The sequence below is a fragment of the Equus przewalskii genome, chromosome X (genome assembly GCF_037783145.1).
Source record: "Equus przewalskii isolate Varuska chromosome X, EquPr2, whole genome shotgun sequence".
NCBI classification, from domain to species: Eukaryota; Metazoa; Chordata; class Mammalia; order Perissodactyla; family Equidae; genus Equus; species Equus przewalskii.
The window spans coordinates 9,996,864-10,024,020 of record NC_091863.1 but is presented as its reverse complement, the minus strand read 5'-3'; the positions used below and the strand labels follow the sequence as shown (position 1 = coordinate 10,024,020).

The following is a 27,157-nucleotide window of genomic DNA, read 5'->3' as shown; positions in this document are numbered from 1 at the left end:
GACCTTTCTCAGCCTAAAAAAAGTTCTAGAATCAAACAGTACACTTTAATCCTAGTTTTTTCAGTTTCTCACCTGCCCATCCTTCTTTTGTAAGTTTCACAATCAGACAGCTGTAAAATTTTGTTAAGATGAAATGTAAAATGTTTCATTCATTCTTCAAAATTTGCCCCAATTTTTTTTTTTAAAGATTGGCACCTGAGCTAACAACTGTTGCCAATCTTCTTTTTTTCTTCTTCTTTTCCCCAAAGCCCCCCAGGTACATAGTTGTATATTCTAGTTGTAGGTCCTTCTAGTTGTGCTATGTGGGGCGCCACCTCAGCGTGGCCTGATGAGCGGTGCCATGTCCACGCCCAGGATCCAAATTGGCAAAACCCTGGGCCTCCAAAGCGGAGTGAACAAACCCAACCACTCAGCCACGGGGCCGGCCCCCAAATTTTGAGTGGCTTAGAATAATCACATCCTATAGAATAAAATGCAGCTAAGACAAACAAGGAAAAAGACGAGCCACGTGGAGGAGGGACACCAGCACGACACAGGAAGAGTTGGGCTAAGGCCAAGGCAGGACATAGAGTGGGGAAGCTTTTGGGCAGCCAAGGCAGAGGGGAAAACTTTCTCGTGACCAAATAGAAGCTGCTCTTGCCAAGGGCCAGGAACGTAGACCCTGGGCAAGCTACTTGACATCCTGAAGCTCCCGGGACAACGAGGACAACAGTACGCATCTCTAGGGCAGTTGGGAAGATTCACTGGGATGTGGACAACACTCACCACAGTGCCACGCTCATTACAGGAGCGCAGAAAGTTTCTGTGGAATGAATGCATGAAGAAGGCTTCACTGGCAGTTTTATGGAAAGGTTTCTTTTATGTCTATTTCTTAAGTCACATTTCACTGAGAGTCTTGAGCAGAACAAAGGAGAGAATTATGCAGGAGACACTAGGCAGCCAAGGATCCTAGCCCTAAGGATAAATTCAACGTGAAGGCTTCCCAGTGGCGACGGTGCGGAGCTGTGCTAGCCTCTCTCTGGCTAAACCAAAGAGGTCTTCCCAACTCCCCTCCCTTGCTTTTGTAAAGCACAGGGCATTTTTGTGGGACTTAGAAATTTTGCGGGACTTAACTTATAAATTCAACCAATCCAAAAAAGAGACTCTTCAAAATCGTGACATTTGGGGTTAAAGATAAAATAACAATAACAACGACAACTGCAACAGCTAACACTGACTGAGTCCTGTAAGCCATTTACTCTGCTCCGCTGCATTCACTGCTCACAACAAGTCTCTCATTAGCCCTACACTACAAATGAGGACACTGACTCAGAGAGGTTACACACCTTGCTCGAGGTCACAGAGCTAGTAAAAGGTGGGAGTGAGATGTGAATGCAGCCGACTGACTGCTCTAAAGCCCAGCACCTAACCCACTAGGCTCAGCTGCCTTCACAGTGATTTCTGAGGGTTTTCCTGTTGCCCCTGCAGGTATAACGAAAATAAGTAGTTGCAATGGTAAGTCTTTCAACTGCTTGCTTTGTTTCAAGATCTGCACAAAAATGAGTTAACCTGACGGAACTAATAGTATTCAATCCATTGGCAGGTCGTATAAAGCACATCTGAGTGTGCCTAAGTTTTATTAGAGTTTTGATAGTTTAAAGATGTTTGAAATGAACTGTAAATCAAATGTCTGCAGAACTCTGAAGCATCTCCCCAGAGACCTAGCGTTCCATGGAGCGGGCAGGAAAGCAGTTTTTCAACAAGCACCTAGTGAGCGCCTCCTGTGTGCCAGACACTGAGGGTGCAAGCCACACCCAGTCCCTGCCTTGTGGAGCTTGTAGTTGGGGGAGGTGACAAGCCGCACAAAACCCACGTGCCTTACAACTGTGGCAAGGCCTACAAATGAGAGGTATATGGTACAGAGAACAACAATTCACACTCAATCCAAAACCAAAGAACAGCTTAAATAGTGCAGGGTAGCGTGCCCCGAGTCTCCCTCAGCGACAGAGAGATCGATGTGTAAGCCTGCGGCTCCCTCAGTCGGGCCCAGGCCCCACGTAAGCATCTCATGGAGCAGCTCAGGGAGCTGCGTGAGTCCAGCCATCAGGGGGACTTCATTTTCATACAACACGATCCTCTAATACAGCCAGCAACTTCACTGGCCACTCAGTTAAAGAAAAAGTGGTCACTTCCAGCCCCCAGGAAAGCTGGGCTGCATTCCACTGTGTTAGTGAGAGTCCTCACACCAGTTTCCAGTGTGCGCTGCTCCAAAGTAATGTCTCAAGGATCATATCAGCTGCATGCTGTCCTTAGAACGCAGCCTCACCAAGGTCAGATTCCACTGCAGGGAGGTAACTCTGACCCAAGGCAAGCTCAGCAGCAGGAGGAGAAAACTGTGGGAAGAGGGGAGGGAGCTGGAACCAGGAAGTGGGACCAGGCCAGGCCAAGGCCCTGCCAAGGTAGTGTGGCCCATACTGGGAGAGCCCAAGGTAGGCCCAAGCACCTGGAGCCTGGAGAAAAAGAAGAGTGCTGTGCGGATGGCACTGGAGGCAGACGCCCGGAGTGGGCAAGGCCTTAGAAGCCACGAGAAGGATTTGTGCCTATCCCCTCACAGTAACGGGAAGCCTGAAATAGCTTCAGCATCGGGCAACCTGATCAGATATGGAGTCCTTCTGTAACTGGCTGCTGTCAGGGGAAGAGGAAGGTGTCAGGCAGAGCTTCCAAGGATGCCCTTACCATCCCTCTCAACTACCTCAGGTGTCAGCTGGCTTTGGGACTGAAAATCACAGCTCTCAGGCCTCATACTTGATCCTGCAGTAAGACATTCTGTGGCTCCATGCTTCACCTCGCTCCCTTTGAACCCCTCCTCTTGCTACCTGGCTAACTGCTGCTCGCCCTTGTAGATGCAGCCAGACCTCGTCTCCCACTGAAGCTCCTGCCCCTGTGCCCCTAACACGTCCTGCACCTGCACGTACCTCTATGCACAGAGGTAATACTGAAATCAGCACACTTACTATGTCTAATAAAAACGAAACATGCTCTCTAAAAAGATACAGCTACATGGAAACGTATTATACCATTATAAAAATGCCCATACTTGGGGGCCAGCCCCGTGGCCAAGGGGTGAAGTTCAAGCACTCTGCTTCAGCGGCCCAGGGTTTTGCCAATTCGAATCCTGGGCGCAGATGTGGCACCACTCATCAGGCCATGTTGAGGCGGCATCCCACATGCCACAACTAGAAGGACCCAGGACTAAAAATGCACAACTATGTACCGGGGGGCTTTGGGAGAAAAAGGAAAAAATAATTTTTAAAAAAATGCCCATACTTTTCCCCCAGTTGTCAATTTTCTAGGCTATACCAAAAAATACATCCCCATACTATTCTAAAACCATCTTTTCTCAAAAAGAAAGAAAATGAAAATTCGCGAGATTGTTCACAGTAGGGAGAATGGAAATGACCTGAATGCCTAATTGGGGGATGCTGTGCACACCTTCAGGAGACACAGAGACGTGGGACTGTAGAAATACACTGTTGAGTGGTAAACCCAAATAGTATGCACACCATGATCACACCAGGTAAAAGTTTACAATTTTATATTAAAGTGTACAAGAAAACTTAAAATGATCAATACCAAGTTCAATCTTCAAAGTTCTGATTTGGTTGCAAAGTCATAATATCTTTTTAATATCAAAAGCATTTTTTAAAGTTTCATTTTCATTTAAAGCCTAGCTTGATTGACTGCTGCAATTAAAATGAAATGGAAACGATTTTCTTTTAAATTTTCTTCAAATACTGCTGTCCACCAGACCTCAAGGATAATCACTTCCTAAATTTTTCTGTAAGTCAGATTACATTAAAAAAAACTCAGTATGACACTAAAAACACAAGCAACGAATGAAAAAATAGATAAACTGAACTTCATCAAAGTAAAAAACTTTTTTTTTAAAGATTGGCACCTGGGCTAACAACTGTTGCCAATCTTCTTTTTTTTTAATAGCATGGCACCTGGGCTAACAACTGTTGCCAATCTTCTTTTTTTTTAATGGCATGGCACCTGGGCTAACAACTGTTGCCAATCTTTTTTTTTTTTTCCTGCTTTATCTCCCCAAACCCCCCCTGTACACAGTTGTATATCTTAGTTGCATGTCCTTCTAGTTGTGGGATGTGGGACGCCGCCTCAACGTGGCCTGACGAGCGGTGCCATGTCCGCGCCCAGGATCCGAACCCTGGGCTGCCGCAGCAGAGTGCGCGAACTTATCCACTCAGCCACGGAGCCGGCCCCAAAGTAAAAATCTTTTGTGCTTCAAAGGACACTGTCAAGAAAGTGAAAAGACAACCCACAGAATGGGAGAAAATACTTGCAAACCATACATCTGATAAAGGACTTATATCGAGAATATATAAAGAACTCTTACAACTCATCAATAAAATAAACAACCCAATTTAAAAATGGGCAAAAATGGTCAACATCATTAGCCAGTAGGGAAATGCAAATCAAAACTACAATGAGATACCTCTTCACACCCACTAGGATGGCTATAACCAAAAAGACAAACAAGTGTTGATGAAGATGTGAAGAAACTGGCACCCTCATTCACTGTTGGTGGGTAAAATGGGGCAATGATAATGGAAAACAACCTGGCAGTTCCTCAAAAAGTTAGCACAACCAGAAGGACCTACAACTAGAATATACAACTACGTACTGGGGGGGCTTTGGGGAGAAGAAGGAAAATAAAAAAGACTGGCAACAGCTGTTAGCTCAGGTGCCAATCTAAAATAAAAAGAAAAGTTAAACATAGAGTTACCATATGACCCAGCAATTCCTCTGTTAGGTATATACCTAAGAGAAATGAAAACATATGTCCACACAAAAACTTGTCCATGAATATGCATAGCAGCATTATTGATAATAGCCAAAAAGTGGAAACAACTCAAATGTCCATCAACTGGTGAACAGATAAACAAAATGTGCCATATCCACACAAGGGAAGATCAATCAGCCATAAAAAGGAGTGAAGTACTGATAGAGCACAGATGAACATCAAAAACATTCTAAGCAAGAGCCACATACAAAAGCTCGCATATTATATGATTCCATTTATATGAAATGTTCAGAATAGGCAAATCCGTAGACAGAAAGTAGATTCGTGGTTCCAGAGAAGGGGCAGGGAGAGGTAAATGGGGAGTGACTGCTAATGGGTACTGGGTTTCTCTGGGGGTGGGGGAAGTGATAAAAATATTCTGGAATTAGTAGTGCACAACTTTGTGAATATACTAAAAACCACTGAACTGTATAGATCTGAAAGAGTGAATTTTATGGTATGTGAGTTACATCTAAAGAATTCAGATATTTATAGATACACACACACACATAAATATATATAGCCTAAGAATTAGCAGTAAGACCCCAAAATTAGATTTACATAGAACCACAAATGATCTCCTTGTGCCTTCAGCAGTGTCCCTTTAAATAAACCAGGTACAGCCCAGTAGATCCTACCTGAGGATTACAGTACCATGTGCTGGCACCCACGCATGTTGTCTATGGCACACACTAACCTGAATGGGCAGTTGGATAAGTAGTCACCGGCAGGAAAGAAAATGAACCATGTTTTCAGCAGATACCTCAAAACTAAAGAGAAAAGAGAACACTGCGTATCAACGCTTTCCTGTTCCTAACACTATCTGCCAGCTTTTCTACTGTATACTTTCATTGCACCACCAATTGTTTAGGGACAGTTTATCAGCAGTACCCTTTTCTCTGGCCCTCTCCAAGCCCCTGCTGGCTTCCAAAGCCAACCACTACAATAAACCATGGGGAAGGCACAGCCAAGCATGGAAAATATAAATCTCTAACAGGAATGTTTGTATGGATTAAAGGTAGACATTTTTTATTGATGATGGATCTAATTGCCTCCATGCTTACAGATAACTAAACTGTTTATTTCTTCATTATATAAGGTTTTATTATATAAGGTTTTGAGCATGGCATTCAAAAAGATATCCAACCCTACTTTACAAGCCTGTCCCAATTATATCCCTACGACTCACCATGCCCACACCCATCAAAGGCATTTACTGTCCAGCATTTGCTCAGGCCCTTATGGTGGCCTGAGAGGCTCCTCCCTACACCTCAACAGCTAAGAAAAGCCTAGCTATCCAAAGGCCTAGTTCCCATCACCTCACCCAAGAAGCCTTCTATGGCCACCCCCAGAAACCTAACCTTCCTCTCTTTTTCACTCTCATAATCATTTCCACGTCTATTACAGCTCTCACTCACCTAGGCTCTCACCACCGTCAGCTGCGTAGGTGTCTATTTCCTAACTACAATGTCAGCTCCCTGGGAGGGGCACACAACACCTAATTCGATCCATTCATTTGTCCTTTTTTGTTCTATAATATCTTGTACCAAACTTGACAAATGGTGAGGAACCAAATAAATCCTAAACTAAGAACAAAGAGTAAATTACTTCCCCCTTTAGTCTTGTTATTCTATTCTTATTTTTCTGTTTGTATTTTAGGCACTTACAATGCTTTGTTTCTCTATTCAATCAGCTCTTCCCCCATTCTATTTTTGGGGTCTATTACAATGTGTGGGAAGGGACAAAAAAATTGATTCTTACTTGCAAGTCTAAGGAGAAAACCACTTTAAAATAAGTACTATGGACTACCACAGGGAGCTGGGAAATGGTGAAAACAACATTCCTCTAATAAGCCACCACAGGGAGAGTGGGCTGCGTTTCTAAACTGCTTTTCTCAAAATTTCAAATTTTGAAACACTTACTCTGTAACCCCCTGACTATAGTTCTCACTTCCAAAACCTCAAATTGAATTTATCACTCCTGGTTTAAATTTAGGAACAGATTTTTTTTTTCAAAATCACACAGTCCTTTTGCATTTACCCCAAGTATCCTAACTAGAGACATACCACTTAACTGCATTTCATTTCATAGCTTGAGAAACTGAGACTCAAAGACACTAACCAAGGGAAAAAAAGCATGGATAATCTTTAAATTATTTCTATTTTCGCTTGAGCTGTATTTATTTCCTTATATCTTAATATCAGCGTGTCTCACTTAGCCTAATTAGTTCCACTCTGTTTCCAGTCTTCCTGGTTGTCTCGCTGAAATGTATGAGTAAAAAGCAAGTCAAGGAAGTCATTAAGTCTCATGGGTGCTATTTCTACAAGAAGTCAACAACAAAAAAAGAAAGAATTAAGCAAAGTACCATAGGAAGAGACCAGCTTGGAAGCACAACTTGTCAGGTGAAATAAATTATCTAGTTGAGCACTGTCCCACAGAAAGACAACTAGAGATGGAGAACACTGTCAATGAAACTACACTGTCACGATGTCAGAGCAGCTCGCCCTATTTAAAGAACCCATTTCAATAAGTATACTTTTTTGAAGATGAGTCATCTAATTAAACTTTTAAGAAATATATACTCTCAGTTTTGCTTAAAACAGGGCACCTCTGTAGTTAAGTACACTAGTTAATCATTAATAGTGGTGGAGAGAGTGGGAAAGGAGAGAGGAGAAAAAACAGATTTGGTTAAGGAACTAAACCTTCTTAAACCACTCTGAAAGTACAGAGCAGCATGACCCAACAGAACTTTCTGCAATGATGGAAATGTTTTCCATCTGTGCTGTCCAATACACTAGTTACTAAGCACATGTGGCTACTGAGTACTTGAAATGTGGCTGGTCCAAGTAAGGAACTGAATTTTTAACTTTAATTCGTTTAAATTTCAACTGCTACATGAGTACTGTACTGGGCAGTGCAGGTATAGAGCGCGCTTAATTGGGAGGCCATGAAGGAGCTGCAGGGGGAAAATGCACCTCCTAGAATCTCAGGTACAATAAGGATGAGTGTATGGGTGGAAGCGTGTGGGCTTCAGCTGTTCTCTGGAAGGAGTAAAAAAGGTTTCACCAGATTCTTAAAGGAATCTGGACCTCAAGAAATGGTCGATACATGTCCACATCATTCATATGTTACGGGTGATCCCTTTGTGTGGTTCATGACACCCTCGAGACTTTCATCTTTACGTGGCAGCACTATTTCCCTTCTCTCCCTCACCTGTGAGACTTCATTAATATTACACTTTGACCACAAACTGTGAGGGTTCAGTGAACACATTTACTCACGGGAAACTGCTAATCCTGGAAGTGAGGATAACATTTTGTTCTTTCTTTTGTTTTATGAGGCCCTTAAAAGGAACAAGCATAAATCTACCTGTAATAAGAAACTCACCTGTAAAAGGCACTTAAAATGCATGACAATAATAAAAAGAAGGGGGACAGTTTAAGGTTGCACTTTGGGGGACAGAATTAAAATGCAAAACGGATAAAGGTCACAAGATAGGAATCCTGGGAATTACAGCTAGGTATTTTAGGAAGAAGAATGCATTGTGAAAGAAATGAATTTGAATATACATGTTAGAAAAATATACTGAAGCAGCAAAACACAAATTAAATATGACCTGCAACGATCTGCTGTAACTTAAGGGAGCATTGGTCTGACCCCTCTCTTCAAGTTCGGTAAGAAACCAGGCGTCTTTTATTTGGAGCAGAAAAGGGTAAGGGCTGGAGAACTCACACAGAACTCAGGGGAGAGCTAGTATGCAAACATGGCCCAGGAGGCATGGAGCCACAGCAAAGGAGAACTTCTTGGCTACTAGAGAAAGTAAGAGGAGTGGGGATTTCCCAAAACGATATATTTCAAGAAGACAGCTCTATGTTTGGTATATAGGACTCAACTAGATTAGAAGCTCCCATTCTGCAGGGAAGTTGTCACCAGGTCAAAATGAGAAGAAATGTAAGAGAACTGCAGGTAGCTTTCCAGAAAGTTCACCTCATCCCACTTTTCCATCAACAATGCCCCAGTTTGCCCCCACCAAGGTACTGAAACTGACTGCTTACAAAAAGCGTTCCAAGCTCAAACTTACTCTGCCATCACTACCCATTTCACCTCTATGTCTGATCAACTCTCCATGCCGCCCACTACACCCAGGCTCCAAACCCCTCCATCCTCATGAAGGTCAGCAGAAGTCACCAAAGACCTCCTAATAGCCAATCCAAGGGCTTCTCCTCAGCCCTCGTCTAAATGCCCTAAGGTACACGCAACCCTCAAGTAAATAAAGACAAGACTGCTTCTCTTAGGACTTCACTGTGTATGCTTCTAGAAAACACCCTCATGGCTGACCAATGTCCACACTGGAGGCCCACCCAGTAGAGAGTGAATTCTCTCAGATACAGCCATTTGCCTGGATGTACAGGACATAAAATCTCAGAAGGGTACTCAAGGCATTTTTTTTAAACAAATAAAGTAATGGAGGCCCAACTGGGAAAGGGTCTTGCAAAGTATCACACCTCTAGCTGGAGGCAGAGGTGGGACCTTCAAGTCTTAGTCCGGACTTGGCCACCATTACTGCCTCTACTAGGTCTAAACAGCCAGGCAGTGACCGTGAAAATGCCTCCTACTTAATCGTCCATAAAACAACTCTGACAATAGGTTCCACTTCCTCTCTCCCTCACTCTTAGCTTTCTGCAACCTAGATGGCTCCCTTTTCTAACAAGCTCTTAAAGTAGGTATATCACAAGGCTGAAGCCCTTAGCTCTTGCCAAACCATATCTTTCTGAGATAAAACCCAGTGATTGCTAAACTAAAGTCCACCACTGCCCTGCCACTCCTTGGGGGCCAGACAAGAATTCCAATCCCTTTTATAATATGTTCATCTGGCATCCTGATGGCAGTTCAAATTCAACATATCTCAACCCAAGCTATTTTCCTCATTTCCAAAAGCTGTCTCCTGTCTTCCCCACTTTATTCACCCACACAAGAAACGTGTTCACTTCCCTCCCTACCTATTGCCATTGTCTTGTTTGTTCAAATAACAAATGCTATGACCATAGTAACATTAGCCACTGCTGCTTACTAAATATCTACTAAGTATCTGGCACAAGGCACCTTCAAATCACCTGCAAGTTGGACACTATCATCCATATTTTATAGATCAATAAATACAAGTTTACAAAGATTAAATAACTTCCCCCGGTCCAACTAAACAGGGCAGGTCAAACCTGTTTCCTTTACTCCCACCAAAGGACAGAAAAGGTATAAGAAATCTACAAAGCCAAAAAGTACAAGAGAGAACAACTCTTGATGGTAGATGAGAAGTGGCAACAATATTGAAAAGATGGAAAGCAAATGGTCCAGCAGTGACAAACTGAAGGGACAAGAAACCTAACTCGGGAGAAGTGGCTCACAATGAGAAAACCAATTCCCACCACAGACCTGGAGAGGCACAGGCCCTAGAGAGCACACAGGCACTGGATGCTTACTGAGCCAGGCCAGCCCAGGCTGAGAGCACAAGGGTTTCTCCAAAAGACCCCATGACCACCGCCCCTGCACCCGGTGGCCCCTTCCTCCACCAGCAGACTGACTTCCTAAAGCGTGTGCAGCAGAAAATGGGGATGAAATACTACAGACAACAGGGAGGAGGGGGGTCATGGGAAAGTCTGCACAGGAAACAGAGGCAGGGCAGGCTTTTTTAAATTTCTGAGGGAACCACACAGATACTGGACGTTTACAGGACACCGGGCAAACTGGCGCTCGAGGGAGTTCACAGTTTCAACATTAGATCGCACCACATTCCTTTCGATGACATCCTATCTTTGCGAAGCTGGCTTTTCCAGGCCTGATGTAATAAAAGTCAAGGACTGTGCAAACATTAATGTGGAACAGGATGAGGGTGGCAGCTGTTTGCTCCAATGGAACTCATTCCAGAAAATGCTCTGCATTCCCCAACGTGTGGTCCTCAAGCGGTTCTTTGTTCTGTTCTAACTTCCAACTAAACCATGTATGTTTTCAGGTGTGTTTATCTAATCACTGCTCTGACTGAATACGCGAGCATGAAACCGCACAGACTCGAGCAGTCACTTAGCTATATACTGTAGCCCAGTGAGTTCTCACGTTTTGAACTTGTTCAATCATTTAAACACTCTACTTGTTAGGGTTCTCCAGAGCAAATTCTACAAATAGAAATCTGTAAGGCTTTTTTCAGGCTTATCTAACACTGATAACACAACCACTCTTATGAGAACTAATCTTCTGCAAGCTATCAGCCTCTGCACCCAAAAACCTAATCCAATTCACAAGAACTTGGAATTAAAACAGTGCTGTTTACACTGAACTAACAGTTCAGTTCGTTAGTTTACGCTGCTCTGCTATCCTCCACACTTGGGTAATGAATGTAGCCATAGAATGAATGTATCAAGTTGTTCCATACTGTTTCTCCATTCCCCTCAAACAACAGCATACATTTGCAAGGCGTCAGGCCTCCGACAAAAGTCGAGTCTGCGTCCAGGTTTCCGGCTATGAAATGAGCCGGGTTCGGTGAAGCCGAATGTGAAGCCTCCACTGCCTGCTTCACTTTTATATTTCTTCCAAAATACGTAACTCTCTTTCTCTTGACCCCATGCTGACCTAGCTGTTACCTTGCTTACATTCCTTTACATCTAGTCCTCCTCTCTGCGTTCATGATAAGCAACGGCATTCTAAACCCTGTACCCACCATGGTCAAAAACTAACAAAAAGGGAAGGAGGAGGGTGAAAGGGGTGATTAGGCACATGTGTGTGGTGATGGATTGTACTTAGTCTTTGGGTGGTGAACATGATGTAATCTACACAGAAAACAAAATATATAACGATGTAGACCTGAAATTTATATAATGTTATAAACCAAAGCTACTGCAATAAAAACAAATTAACAGAAAGTAGTCCAGAATGTGGAAATACCCAGAGCTCAACTTCACAACATGTACAATATCAAGATTCACCTTGGGAAACAGAGATTTCTCCTCCAAGTTATCCACGGAGCCCAGGCAGCCCCAGGCTTCCTGGCACGCTCCCTGGGGACTGCCTCCAGCCCAGACAGCCAGGCCTCCCTCCACCTACACACCTGGGTCCCCCAGGTCTCCTCCCTCAGGTCTCCTGACCTTTTAGTTGCATCACAGCTTTCCAAACTCCCTGAGGCATTTTGTGAATTCACCCCCCACCAGAAAAATCCTTATTAAACGCTCTCTGTGATGACCTACTTAGTCACAAGCCCTATTTTCTTGTCCTTGGTTTTGACTAACCAATTTATTACCTAGTTAGCTTTCAAGTGAGACGTGTTTCATTCTAACACACACTCACTCACACTCACTCACACACACACACTGCTATTTGGCTTATTTCCTCCTGCTGCTTAACCAGCAAATTGCCTGGGGCAGAACTACTTGGAAGCCAATAATTTGATGTCTCTACTTAGTGTCGTATAATCTCATAGATTTTAAAGTACAACCGTCTTATTATACAAAGAAAGAAATGTGGTGACCTAACTTGGCCAGAGTAGCAAGCCAACTACAGACTGAGCAAGACTCCTTGAGGCCAGTGGATGTTCTTCCTGCATCAATTCTTCTTGACGCTTCCCAGAATAAAACCCCTCCAGTAAGGAAAGAACACACATCCCTTTGTTAGATCTCATGCGACAGCAATCCTTTTTAGGTGTACAATTTAGCACCCTATACCCTCTAGCAGACAACTCCTGATAAGAGGCAGAGAAATCCACTCGTTAAAAAAGAACACGACGTGGGGCTGGCCCCGTGGCCGAGTGGTTAAGTTCGCGCACACCGCTGCAGGTGGCCCAGTGTTTTGTTGGTTCGAATCCTGGGCGCGGACATGGCACTGCTCATCAAACCACGCTGAGGCAGCGTCCCACATGCCACAACTGGAAGGACCCACAACGAAGAATATACAACTATGTACGAGGGGGCTTTGGGGAGAAAAAGGAAAAATAAAAAAAAAAATCTTTAAAAAAAAAAAAAAAGAACACAGCGTCCATCAGGATAAGTCAAAAAGCCAAGCTACCCACAAAAGGTGCCATGTTGACGGCATGAATAACACTTTCAGGGCAATTCCTAAAGAGAGCCAACCCTTTTTGATTCCTCCTCTCAATCACTCCCTCCCAAAGTTCACCCAATAGTTACATCTGCCACCAGAATGAAGCAGTACATATACTGAAGGGCCTAGTCTTTGGCATGGTGAAAACAGGCCGGAAAATGCCAGAAAGACAAGAAAATGATGCAAAAGTCATTAAAAAAATTTCATCATTTATTTCTTTTCTTTTTTTTTTTTTAAAGATTTTATTTTTTTCCCTTTTTCTCCCCAAAGCCCCCCAGTACATAGTTGTATATTCTTCGTTGTGGGTCCTTCTAGTTGTGGCACGTGGGACGCCGCCTCAGCGTGGCTTGGATGAGCAATGTCATGTCCGCACCCAGGATTCGAACCAACGAAACACTGGGCCGCCTGCAGCGGAGCGTGCGATCCTAACCGCTCGGCCACGGGGCCAGCCCCTCTTTTTTGTTTTTTTAAAAGATTTTACTTTTCCTTTTTCTCCCCAAGAGCCCCGGTACATGGCTGTGTAATTCCAGTTGTGGGTCCTTCCAGTTGTGGCATGTGGGACACCACCTCAGCGTGGCCTGACAAGTGGTGCCACGTCCGCACCCAGGATTCCAACCAGCGAAACCCTGGGCCACCGAAGTGGAGCACACGAACTTAACCACTCGGCCACAGGGCCAGCCCTCATCATTTATTTCTTGATTTCAATAATAAAACGTATGCATAACTATTTTCTATTGAAGCTAAATTTAAGGAAGAATTTTATGCTTAACAAGAATGGCTTCTCGATTTGATTCTTGTAGAGTCACATGTGGTCAACCTACAAAGCTATCACAAACACACCAACTTTTCCCTACTTCACTTACATCTGCCCACAGTAAATGCCATGATACAGGTCCCAGTGTGTGGGTGTGGAGCTGTTTTGTTTTTTTAATGACACCTGGCCCCTGATTTTGAGTAGCCAGGATGATAAATTTTGTTCTAGGACAAAGTGGGAACCTGATCTTATGATTATGATTAGACTACAAGCTTCGGGGAGGTGGGGGCTCCCTCCTGCCCTTCCTATCACCAGCACCTTCATATCAGTGCCTGACAGGCTCCTCAGAAAATGCGGTTGACAACTGGAATAATACAGAAATCAAACTCCCAAAGTCTACTTCAACGGCTCTGAATGACTCTCAAGTACTCTCTGACACTTTTGCCTTAAAAAAAAAAAAAAAGAAAGAAAAAAGATTCTGTAATCAGAAATTATTTGCTCATTTCTTCGTCTTTCAAATGAACGAATATGCGTCTTTGTCAAGGGAGATCTCTTCAAGTTCTCAAAGTGACCCGTCCCCACCCCCCCCACCCCCCCCCACCCTCCCCGCTCTTTCTTAAAATGACAAGGAGGTATCCTAAATGGGAAGACGACCTCGCATTTGAAGAACTACAGAGGAGCTGAAACAGACTGCTGTAAAGCAGGGTTTCTCAACCCCGGCACCAGCGACAGTTTGGGCCAGACAACTCTGTCGTGTGGGACTTGTCCTGTATGTGGTAGAAATGTTGAGCAGCTTCTCTGGCCTCTACCCACCAGATGCCAGCCGCACTCCCTCTCAGGTGTGAACCAATGCCTGCAGACATTGTCAAACGTTCCCCAGTTGAGAACTACCACTCTCAACTCACACAGGCCTCGTGGAATCCTGGCGGCCCTCTCGCCACCTGTTTGATCATGGGCAACATCTAACTCTCCTACGCCCCAGCAAATTCCTCATCTGTAAAATGGAGCTAATACCACAGAAATGCTGTGAGAATTCAACGAAATGATACATGTACAGGATTTACATGCACACAACATCCAGTGCCAGAGCGGCTGCCCAAGAATTGGTAAGAAATGACAGGAGGCTAAAAATTAAGCTCTACAACCAAAGGAACCTATCTTCAGGCCCCCAGAGTACCGCAGTCTAGACGGAAGAAGCAGCTGAGATAGAAAGAAACGAAGAGTAGACACAGGTTGGAAAAGAGGGACTAGCACTGAAGTATTTCCCAAGTATTTCTCCAAGAACCCAGCTCGGAGTCAAGGCCAATGATGTTCAACTTCGTTTTCCTCGGGTTACTCTAACCTCACAAATGAGAGACCAAAAATATTCCCAAATCACAAAACTCTCCAAAATAAATAAGTCAACATGCCAGAAACTTCTTAATATAAACAAGGGGAATTTACTACAATGTCTACACAAAAATAAAAAAGCAACAGACTGCCAAACCATTGTCCTAGATTTGGGAATCTCAATAAGTTACTGAGAGTCCTAGACAAATAGTGATGATGACCTCAACATTAGCTTTAAAAGACAAACTAAGAACAGACTTCTTAAAAGTCCCTGACTGAACAGTTCTGAATTTCCTTCATCTCTACAGCCTTGTCTAACGAACAGCTTTTGAGATTACAGGAAATTTAGGGATTTTTCTATTACAATGGTGCCAGAGACAGAAAGACAAACATGTAAAAAAAAATTTCAGTTTTTAAAAAGCAAACTCTGTCTATTATCAGGACGCTGAAATTCTACAAAAAGATATAGTCACGTGACAATTTGGAAACTAGCAGAAAAATCATTCCTCAAAAGAACCGTGGTCACGGGATGTGTCATCACTTAAAAAGAAAAAACAGCAACAAAACCAACTAATACCTCCACAGCCCTTTGGTCTGCACTTTAAATTCTCATCTTGCCTCTACGTACTAAGTTGGAAGAAAGAAAGGAACACGATTCTGAAACCTTAGCCAGAGTTGGAATCAGATAATGCCCCAAACCGCCTCCAGTCCCTAGGAGTGGCTTTACATTCCAAACTCCTCACCCGAGTGGTCACAACATAGTGGCAAATGCTCACCTGGGCAGCAGGTCAGAGGTCGCCAAAATCAAACTGCGTGAGCGCCTTCGCCTTCTCGACATTAACCATTCGAGGCTAGGGTTTGGTTTGGGTGGGCTGGGGCGTGCCGGTGTGCCCCCGGGTGACGGGTGTTTCTCCGTGTGCATTTCTCCGTGTGCGTGTGTGTTTCCCGGGGTGTTTGTGTGTATGTGTCTCTCTCCCCGGGTGTTTGGGTGTGTGTGGGTCCCCAGGTGTTCTTGGATCTCTTTCCCAGGGGGGTCGCGTGCCCCGGGGTGTTTGTGGATCTCCCTTTCTCCAGGTGTGTGTGTGTGTCTGTCCCCGTGTGTGTATCCCCAGGATGTCTGGGCGTCTCTCGCGTATTTGGGTGTGTGTGTCCCCCTCCCCGGGTGTGTGGATGCGGGAACCCCTCTTTCCTCCTGCGTCAGTCAATACGAGGCAGCGAACAACAAGCTGTTCCCCCTCCCGCGCAGGCCTCGTGCCCCCCGCCCCAGCTGCTGGAGGCCCAGCCGCCCTCGGGGCCCACACGCCTCCCTCCAGGCCCTGACGCCCGCGCCCCCCGCCCTGGTCCCCGGCCGACTCCGACGGGAGTCCGCGCCCCGCTCACCTCGCGGCCACACGGAAGACGCCGGGGAGCTCCGGGCCAGCCCGGACGGGTGCAGGGAGGAAAGAGAGAGGGTTGAGGACTCGGCGGGCAGAAGACGGCGGCGGCAGCAACGCAGCGCTGCCAGGGCGCGACTCCACTTGCTGCCGTCCAGCACCGAGGAAACAACATGGCGACGGGCCGGGGCGGGGCCCGGGGCAGCGGGGCGGGGCCTGGGCGGTGGAGCCCAGGGCGGCGGGGCGGGGCCCTTGGGAGGCGGAGCCTCGAGGTCGCGGTCCGCCGCGCCCTCACCCGCTCCCTGACCCCCTGTCCGCCTTCAATAAAGCACGGTATTTCTTGGGGTTGGCGATTCCTGCTGTCCTCTGCCTTCGTTCCGGAGAGAGACAGCACGAAATAATAGTTTTCCTTAAAAGTTTACGTAAAGTGGAAATAAACAGGTCGCATAAGCACAATCACAGATTGTCGTGATGACGATGAGAAAACGAATGTGCAAAGGACAAACGGGTAAACGAAAAATGAAAACAGCTGTGATATTGTGAAATAACAGGAATTTCTTATAATTTAAATTTTCTCCTTAATCTTGCTAAATACTGCCTCTGTCATCTCTAAATATGAAGCAATAGCGGGAAAAGGCGGTATTGAGGAAGCTCTTCTTAATTCCTCTCTGTATATGGGGTCCAGCGCATGGGTCTTACAAGATACAGGCCCCTGGAGACGGGAGGGACTTTTAGTGACCTCTCAATATATTTTGTGGGTTAGATTTAGTTTTATTTTCCAAGAGAAGCATCTCAGTGTTATGATTTGCTGGGACCGCAATCACTAAATAATCTCCTGCTCTTTAGGGAGTCATTTTCAGGTAAAGCATCTAATGTAGTCTTTTCATTCCGCTCTAGAAAGGTTATATTTGAAAGAGTTTCTCACAAGTGTAAGAGACAATTTTAGAACACTAGTGAAAATGAGGCATAAATGAGTAATAAAGAGTGAGTTCTAGTCTGAGCTTCAATGAATTTTTCTTTTATAGAAAAAAACCTATTTTTTATCCATGCAGGATACTTCTCCTGGGAAATATGAGTAAAGGTTTATGAAATACAAATCTGTTGAAAATAGGGAGGGGGAGAAATATTCATTCCTTTATTTTAAAACACATAATAATTAAAATTCTGCAATAAAACATATAAGAACATTAGTTAATTTGCCAAAAGAAAAAAATACATAAAGTGTCATGTACTAAATTGCCACAAGCAATCCACAGAGTCACTAAGGAAATGCTACCTAAAAATCGTATGTCGTAATCATAGTCAAGGAGTGATGGAATAGGAATTTATCTCTGCAACTGCTAATACCAGCCAGTTATTAACGAGTGCTCTTATGGAATTATTCTATCTTGACTTAAAGTGGTAAGCCTTAAGAAATCCAAAAGTTTTCGAAAAAGTGTTCTCAGAAGATCCTACAATTGATTCTTAGGCTGTTCCAAAACATAAATGAGGCAGACAAACATATCAGAGTGTAGCTTATAGTCAGCACTTGAAGAAAGAATGAGGAAAGGTACTTTTTCTGAAATAACTATTACTTGGACACTAGCCAACTGACACACGAATATTTGTATATTCTGGTCCCTTCCACTATTCACTTCTTTACCTAATTGATTTGACAATGCAAGAGGAGTGTGGGTCACAAGATTTTTCCCTGGAAGGGGAGTTTGGGGAGATTTTTGTTGTTGGATGTGTGTGGTTAGCAAGCTGACACAAGTTAGATAGATGGTCTCTCTCTCTCTCTTGCTCCACGAACTTGTTTACTGACAAAAAACATTGAAGAACTGACCTAGTTTGACTCCCTTCAACTAATTAGAATTTTCGTCTTTATATTCTATAAACTTGTATTGCATCACTCATGGAGGAAAAAGAGGTCAAAGTTGCTAGATATTAAAGATTCTGTTACCAGAAACCAGGCAAGGAAAGGGTTAATGAAAATCTGATCCATAACTAAACATAGTCTGTCAAATGTTTTCCAGACAAGAAGAAAACTAAATGTGCTATTTTTCGGAAGTTGATGTCCTCAGTTTTGCAGATGTTGCCATCCTACCAACATGGTTGCAGCAGGACCCTTGTAAACTGCTCCAGCTCTAAGTGTCCAAAAGTTCCCCTGCACCTGTTATGTAATGGCATGTTGCATTGAGTCCCTTATGTAATGGCATTGAACTCGTTATGTAAGGCCTGCACATGCACCCTGATTAGGCCCAGTTGTTACACAGTTGTAACATATCCTCTGCAAAGTCTCCAGCTGCAGTAAGCTGGGGGGCACTGCTTTGGGAGCGATCCCCAGTGCTCTCCATTGCTTGTGCAAGCAATAAACCTTTTTTCTTCACCCACTTCAGCCTTGGTTGTGCTTTTCAGCTCTGCACACACCAACAGGTGGACCTGTTGAGTTCAATTACAATTCCTTCCCTTAAATGACACCAACTTATTACTATGAGCACTGGGAGTTAATACCCCATTTCGAGTTGGAGTCTGAAAGAAATCACCTCTGGTATCTCTGAAGAAACTACAAGTAACAGAGCCCCAGATGCAGGTGTAATAAATACTGATTATAATTAAATTGATTATACTTTTCACATACAAGGAAAAACACAGAACTCAGTGGTAGGCAATTTGACCATTAAATAACATCTAAACAATCAGAAATTTGGTATTTTTCCCAAGTCATTGGCCAAAATAAGAGATTTGTTCACAATATTGCATAGATGTTCTTATATAGCTGTGCTAAGAAAGGAGAAAAGCATAAAAAGTAATTCAAAATCCATTATATTTGGCTTTAAAGTCAGAGTGAAAATAGATAATAAATAATGTTAAGTGAAAAAGAACATTAACAAATAGTATATGGAGGAAAATCCCAATTTGGTGAAGGAAATACTTTTTATAATATATAACTTTTCAATATGAATTGAAATATTTATTTAATATATTTATTTATATGTGTTTATATATTTATATAATATATACATTTTCAATATTTCAAGCCAATGTCACACTCTTCCAGTTTGTCTTGAAACTAAATTCAGCATGTTTCCTACACTAATACAGAAATTTTTTTTCTTTTTGCTGAGGAAGATTCACCCTGAGCTAAGATCTGTTGTCAATCTTCCTTTTACTTTTTTGCTTGAGGAAGATTAGCCCTGAGCTAACATCTGTGCCAATCTTTCTCTATTTTGTATGTAATTTGCCAACACAGCATGGCTAACAAGTGGTGTAGGTCTGCGCCCAGGATCTGAACCCACGAACGTAGGCCACCGAAGCAGAGCATATCAAACTTAGCCGCTACGCCATGGGGCCAGCCCCCCAGAACTTTTGATCCTGATCCTTAAGTCAGATAAAATCTCAATATATGAGGAAATACCAGAAATCTGATTTCTTCACTGCTTATCTTAAAAAGTAGTGAATCAAGAAAAAGGAATAGTAGCATCACCCTTAATCTATATATCGTCAGTGAGAAAATTTCAGAATTTGTAATCTTCAGGTTGATGTGATCAAATGGAAAGTCTGACCCACAATCATGATAGAACATATATTCTTTCATGGGTCCCATGAATTCTGTCCAGTGGCTGATATTGAATGAGCACCTGGATGTCATAAGCCACCGACATGCTTCCTTCTATCAGCCTGCCCACTGTCAGAAGAGATAGAGCATGGGAGGCAGGAGTCAACACACCTGGCACCTCCCCAGTTAGTGAGTAACCACCACACCAGCCCAAACCCTTCCAATGCCTGCAGCATAGACACACATCTACTCTCTCCCTCCCCTTGAGTGGTTTTAAGATTTGCAGAAAAGGAAAAGTCATTTCATACTTATACTTATACAAATACATACAAATATATAGTGTATTTGTTAATACAAATAAATACATAGTGAGTACGCACACTATGCCAGGAACTGAGAATACAGAGATAGACAAGACGCAGGAGAAATTCAGGGGGTGTCCCCAGGCACCTTCCCTACATTTTTGCTCCCATCCACCAGCTGTGTTTATATCATGACCTTACCTTGTTGAATAAAATCAATTCAGTCCCTTTCCTAGGACAGCTCAGAAGAGTGGAGGAGACATTCAATAAGCAACTAAACAAATGTACAGTTACAAGTTGGATTAAGGGGCTGGAAGGAAATAAACAAGAAGCAGTTGGTGGGAATACAAGGTAATGGTACCGGAGAAGGCAAGAATGAGGAGGTGACTCATGCTGAGCCCTAAAGATGATTAAGCAGGGGCCAGCCTGGTGGCGCAGCGGTAAAGTTCGCATGTTCCGCTTCTTGGCGGTCCAGGGTTCGCTGGTTCGGATCCTGAGTGCGGACATGGCACAACTTGGCAAGCCATGCTTGGTAGGCGTCCCACATAGAAAGTAGAGGAAGATGGGCATGGATGTTAGCTCAGGGCATAGAAAGTAGAGGAAGATGGGCATGGATGTTAGCTCAGGGCCAGTCTTCCTCGGCAAAAAGAGGAGGATTGGCAGCAGTTAGCTCAGGGCTAATCTTCCTCAAAAAAAAAAAACAAAACAGATGAGCAAGGAGCAGTGGGAAGGGCTGTGGGAAAGCAGTTCACCAAGAACCTCACACATAGCAGCATTCAACAAAATTCTGAATAAAGAAAAGATGCAAACTATTATAAAATCATCGTAATTGATGAAAAAACTGAAATTATAATTGTTTCCCTAGCCAAAATTAGATGTAATGTATTCTCTTAAAATAATAAGCGCATGTTGAATATGCTGCTCACACTCTCAACATAGCTTAACTCGAGTAATTACAGATGGCAGAATTAACAGGCATTAGAATTCAGGAATGAAGTGGGGAATTTGATACATTTGCTGATTTCCTGATGAATGTGACTCATAAACTGAATTTCACCTTTAAAGGCAGCAGAAGGAAAATTCCAGGCATGCCATGGTTACATTACATAAAAAGGTATATTTGTGTGTGTTTGTGTAGGTGTTTGTGCATATGAGTGTTTATTAAAAAAAGAATGAAAAGCAATCAAGAAAATCAAGACAGTTGAACTGTTAGGGCAGCAAGATTCTGGGAATTTTGATTTAAATTTTGAATTCCATGTTACAATATTCTTTTAAGCAATAAGTGGAAATTTTTTAATGAAGCGATTTTAAGCAACCTTTAGAAATACTTTGTATGGCATCCGAATGTAATCCTTGCCTTAGGCTATAATGGTTAGGGCAAGACAAAAATCTAGTTATTTCAGCAACTCCTTCTTTCAGACAGAAACTCTCCAAATCCACACAGACACATCTAAAACTTTGTGCTGCTCCTAGAACTCAGGACAGTAATGCTGAAGTGTTGCTCTTCCTGCCTCCCTGTTGCCATGTGTCTGAGTACACAATGCCCATTAACAGCTTTCTTGAACTTTTCGGTGTAAGAGCTGAGACCACTATTGCGCTCACATAACCAGCTTCTTATCCTCTCATCTCCTCCCATCATCCTCATCCATGCAGGCATAAATAATCCAAGCTGGTGCAGGCTCCAGGCCACAGCACTAGCGAGGCTCAGCCTAAACTCAATCTCTGATTGGATGAAAGTGATAAATCCCTGATACCTATCTGCCTAACAGAGGACAGAGAGAACCCCCAGTGGTGGAAGACATTATCTGAAGCATTTATGTTTCATTTATACACAATGTCCAGCATGCAACAAAAAATATGAGACATGCGAAGAGGCAGCAAAAAGCGACTACTAATCAAGAGAAAACAAAATGATAGAATTTAATGTCATGACAATTTGGATGTATCTCAGGAATGCAAGAATAGTTTAACATCAACAGTTTAAAGGGAAAAAAACATACAATCAACTTAATAGATGAAGAAAAAAACGCATTCAATAAAATTCAACACCCATCCGTGATAAACAATCTCAGCAAACCAGGAACAGAAGGGAAATTCCTTAACCTCTTAAAGAATATCTACTAAAATCCTCTACCAAGAGTCATTCTTTTGTTGTTGTTTTTTTTTTTTTTTGAGGAAGATTAGCCCTGAGCTAACATCTGCTCCCAATCCTCCTCTTTTTGCTGAGGAAGACTGGTCCTGAGCTAACATCCATGCCCATCTTCCTCTACTTTCTATGTGGGATGCCTACCACAGCATGGCTTGCTAAGCAGTGCCATGTCCAGACCCGGGATCTGAACCGGTGAACTCCGGGCCGCCAAAGCAGAACATGTGCACTTCACCGCTGCGCCACTGGGCTGGGTCCCCAGACATCATTCTTAATAGTTACAATCTATAAGCATGCCCTTTAAAACAGGAAAAAGATAAGGATGTCTTCTGCAACCCCTCTCTTCAACATTGCACTGGAGGTCCTAGCACACAGAAGTGAAAGAAAACAAGTATGAGGAATGCCAAGGGAGAAACAAAACTGTATTAAACACAGACGATATGCTTAGAAAATCCAAAGGACTCTACAGAAAACTTATCATTCAAAGAGCTTAACAAGGTGGCTTGCTGTAGACTGAATGTATGTGTCCCCTCAAAATCCTAACCCCCAATGTGATGGTATCAGGAGGCGGGGCCTTTGGGAGGGGATTAAGTGATGAGGGCAGAGCCTTCATGATAGGATTAGTGCTCTTATAAAAGAGATCTCACAGAGTTCCTTTACCCCTTCTACCACCTGAAGACTCAGTGAAAAGAGGACCATCCATGAACCTGGGAGTGGGCTCTCCCCAGACAGTGAATCTGCCCGCGCCTTGATCTTGGACTTCCAGCCTCCAGAACAGTGAGAAATTTCTGTTGTTTACAAGCCACCCAGTCTATGATATTTTGTTATAGCAACCCAAATGGACTAAGACAGTAGCTAGATAAAAAAATGGTTAACAAAAATAAATTTCATTTATACAACCAACAAACATAGGATATATAAATCAAAAAAAGATACCAGTTTCAATAACAAAGTTATAAAATATTAGGAATAAATCTAACAAGAGAAATGTGAAGACCTTCATGGAGAAAATTAAATGTGGTGCCTGAAAGGACTAAAACTGTGCTGTCTAATATAGTAGCCACTAGCTACATGTGGTTACTTAAATTGAAATATAAATCAATTAAATTAAATAGCATTCAGGATTCAGTTCCCTAATCAGAGTAGCCTCATTTTCAGTGCTCAATAGCCAACCCACTAGACAGTGTAGATATAGAATATTTCCATCATCACAGAAAATTCTATTGGACATCACTGGACTAGAATATGTCCATTCGTCTCATAAATTCTTAATTGGAATACAATTATGTATACTACACTGCTTATGTTCTACCCCCATAAAGGGAAGCATGACTTACTGAGAAATACACATTAGGAGTTGTAAGGTTTTCTTATCTTCTGAGAGTTCTGGGGATTATTTGCCTTTTTGGGGGGGCGGGGGAATGGGTTTTGCTTAGCATCTGAAGGCCGTTCTGATAGTTAGGTAGCCAACTATTTTGTGAGTCTTTTCATTATAAAAGCCCCAAAGGCCAGATACTTATAGATACTTGCTCTTACAAAATCCTGGCAACAAGGATACAGGCACGACACACAAGACTGGCCAATCAGATACTCTCTTTGAAGATCTGAGTCTTTGGCAAGCAACACAGAGATGCTGGAAGAGCTCAGAGTTCATTCTGGCAGGAGTAGTGGTGGCCTCTGGTATCTAGTGACCACAAATGTGCCAGTGGGGATGAGGCCAGTGGCAGTATCTAATACCTAGTAGTGACAGCACCTTAAGCAGGCCATTCATGTTCTCAATTCCTGCTGTTCCTGCCCACTGTTCAAACTCAGTACTCTACCCTTGCCTCTAAGAGCTACCCAACATCTTCCCAAGAAATTCTTTTTTTTTTTTTTTTGAGGAAGACCAGCCCTGAGCTAACATCTGTACCCATCTTCCTCTACTTTATATGTGGGATGCCTGCCACAGCATGGCTTGCCAAGCAGTGCCATGTCCGCACCTGGGATCTGAACTGGCGAACCCAGGGCCACCAAAGTGGAACATGTGAACCTGACTGCTGCACCACCAGGCCAGCCCCAGAAATTCCTTTTCTAAGTTAGAAGCAGTTGATGTCTTTATCTGCAACTACAAACACTGAATGGTACAAAGTTAGAATGTGTCTTATAGATCATCTAGTGCAAGCTTACTGTGATTCATAATATAAATGCAGGTAAATGGAATTACACTTCTCAACACTTTTGTATTAGTCAGCTTAGGCTAAGCTGTGCTGTGGTAAAAAAAAAAAAAAAAAAAAAAAGAGCCCTCAAAATCTCAGTGGCTTACAAAAATAAAGATTTCTCACCTTAATGTCTCTTATGAGTCAGCTGTAGTTCCATTCCATGTCACCTTCCCTCTGGGCGCAAGCTGATGAACCTGAGCTCACGAAACAGCCCCTGTCTACTATATTGCAGGTCTCGTTGGTTGAGAAAAAAGAGACCAAAATAATACCCCTGCTGGCTCTTAAAGCTTCCTCCAAGGAGTGACAGTCATCATTTCCTCCCATGTGTCATTGGCTAAAACAAATCACACATTGGGATGTACAGTCCTTCTAAAGAGGGGCCCTGTAAGTCACATGGCAAATCTGATTTGAGTGGTGTGGTGTTCTAGAATTGTCCTACTGGTTGGGTCATCAAATATTTGAACAATAATACAATCTGACACAACTTTTATGACTCAGGGCTTTGTTTCATTAATTTGGTAAGTTTCAAATTCCATAACATGAATGAAATAAATTTATTTGGAATAAATTATTTTTCTGGAGATTGGGTTTGAAACATTAACGATAGTAACATTTGATCAAGTTTATTAAAGTCAGATGCAGTGCTTCCAAAGTGTGGGGTGGAATATGCAGAACAGAAACATGTATGGATTTATATTGAAATTCCACTCTAACTTTAAGTACAAATCTATTTTACAAAATTGCATTAAGCATTTCTTATGCCCAAAGTTAACCTTGGGGCTTTGAGGGATACAAACATAACTAAGATGTGCACAGGGAACTTGATGGACAATTAAAGGGGAAAAAAAACATCCACAAACAATATAAAGCAGTGATAAAATAGAGGAGAGATAAATTAGAGAAAATTCATGGGATGAGCTAAGCGTGAAATCCCCCCAGCCTAGAGAGAAAATGGAATTGCGTGAGGAAGGGACTACTTTACAACAAGCCATACAACTCAAATGCACAATAATTTTATACCATAGGGTATGTGTATTAGCGAGGAGACATGCGGGGGAGGAAAAACTGACCTAACATGTTGCTAAGAATTCCTAATTTTAGTCCTTACTAAAGATGCTGGCTATCAGTCTTCACTAAAGGCAATGGTTACAGTGATGAAATTTGATTGAACTCATCTTTGCCAACTAAATTAAGAAACTAGGGGAAAATATCCATATTTCCTTTTTCTTAAAGAAAAAAAATCTTATGACCTTTATCTTGTAGGTAAGAGTAGGGGCTTTTTGCTTTCAAAATGTCAAGTTTTGCATGTGGTTGATCAAAAATAATTACTGACACAAAAGTCTGAAGAAGTGTAATTGTGATAGATGTAAATGTTAAATTATTTATGTAAATTCAGTTAAAGCTGCCCTTTAAATAAAGGTCGGGACAGTGTCTTTGGTTAGTAAAATATGGTTTACTTCTCGAGTTTTAAAAAAACAATGCATGTGAAAGAAGCCAAACACAAAAGGCCACATACTGCATGATTCCACTTCTATGAAATGTCCAGGATAGGCAAATCCACAGAGACAGAAAGTAGACGAGTGGTTGCCAGGGGCTGGGGGGAGGGGAAATGGGGACTGACTACCAGTGGATACCGGGTTCCTTTTTGGGGCAATGAAATGTTCTGAAATTAGATAATGGTGATGGTAGCACGACTCTGTGAATACACTAAAAACCACTGAATGGTAATGAAAATAAAGAAATGCACATGAGCTTAAAAAAACTCCTAAGTTGCAAATAGTGTTTATATATGTGATTTAGGGATGATTATTTTTGAAGAGCCACTTTTAGAATTACTGACATACAGCCAAGTACAGTCGGTAACGCATAGATAATTAAGTCAACAACAACCACAAAATTACCCAACTCTTTCAACTCTATTCCTTATTAAATACTTGCAGGGTCTTCTGGCAAGTAAACCAATGAACAAATCGACTTTTATTTTTAATCTCCTTTTCCTTATTTATTTCTACTGACAATGCCATTGAACACTAAAATACAAAACAGCACACAAGAAAGGGAAAGGTTATAAGACAACCAGACAATTATCTATAACTAGAGTCTGAGCATATATGACCTAAGACTTTATAGTATATACAAAACTCACTCAGTGGTACTACATGGGGAAGAAAAACTCAAAAATATTCTGGGGGAAAATATGTTCTCTCTTATCCAGTTCTCCATTCTTTCCACTCTCAAATTATTTTGCCTGTTGTAAACTACGATCACTCCCTCTAAACTTGTTTTTAATCCTTTACATAAATGTACCTATGTACTGATATGTCATATTCTTGGATCTTCTGGTTTTCTTAAATGTGTTAATTCAATAAATATCTGTTGAAGGCTTTCTATGTGCTAGGAACTGTTCTAGGGGTTCTGGATGAGCCGTGAACTAAAAAGACAAAAATCCCTGACCCTATGGAGTTTACAATTTAGTGTGGGGGGTGGGAAACTGACAATAAACAATATAAATAAGCAAAGCATTGTATTTAAATGGTGAATAAGCTCTACGAAGACAAAATCCGAAAGGGTGCCAGAGGATGTCAGAAACAGCCA

The 27,157-nt window shown here is 42.6% G+C and overlaps 1 protein-coding gene across 3 annotated transcripts in view; it reads right to left on the bottom strand.

The window, feature by feature from the left end:
* RAB9A (RAB9A, member RAS oncogene family) overlaps positions 1-24,809 on the bottom strand; it is a 29,273-nt gene extending 4,464 nt beyond the window's left edge. Inside the window, exons 1-2 of one of the 3 annotated variants that reach the window (XM_070603723.1) lie at positions 16,386-16,545; positions 5,541-5,613 (exon numbers count right to left, since the gene is read on the bottom strand). The gene's annotated coding sequence lies outside the window, so the exon portion shown is untranslated. Of the gene's footprint in view, positions 1-5,540; positions 5,614-16,385; positions 16,577-24,685 lie in introns of those variants that run through there. The other 2 variants (XM_070603722.1, XM_070603721.1) reach the window with 2 other exon arrangements.
* Positions 24,810-27,157: the final 2,348 nt, after the last annotated feature.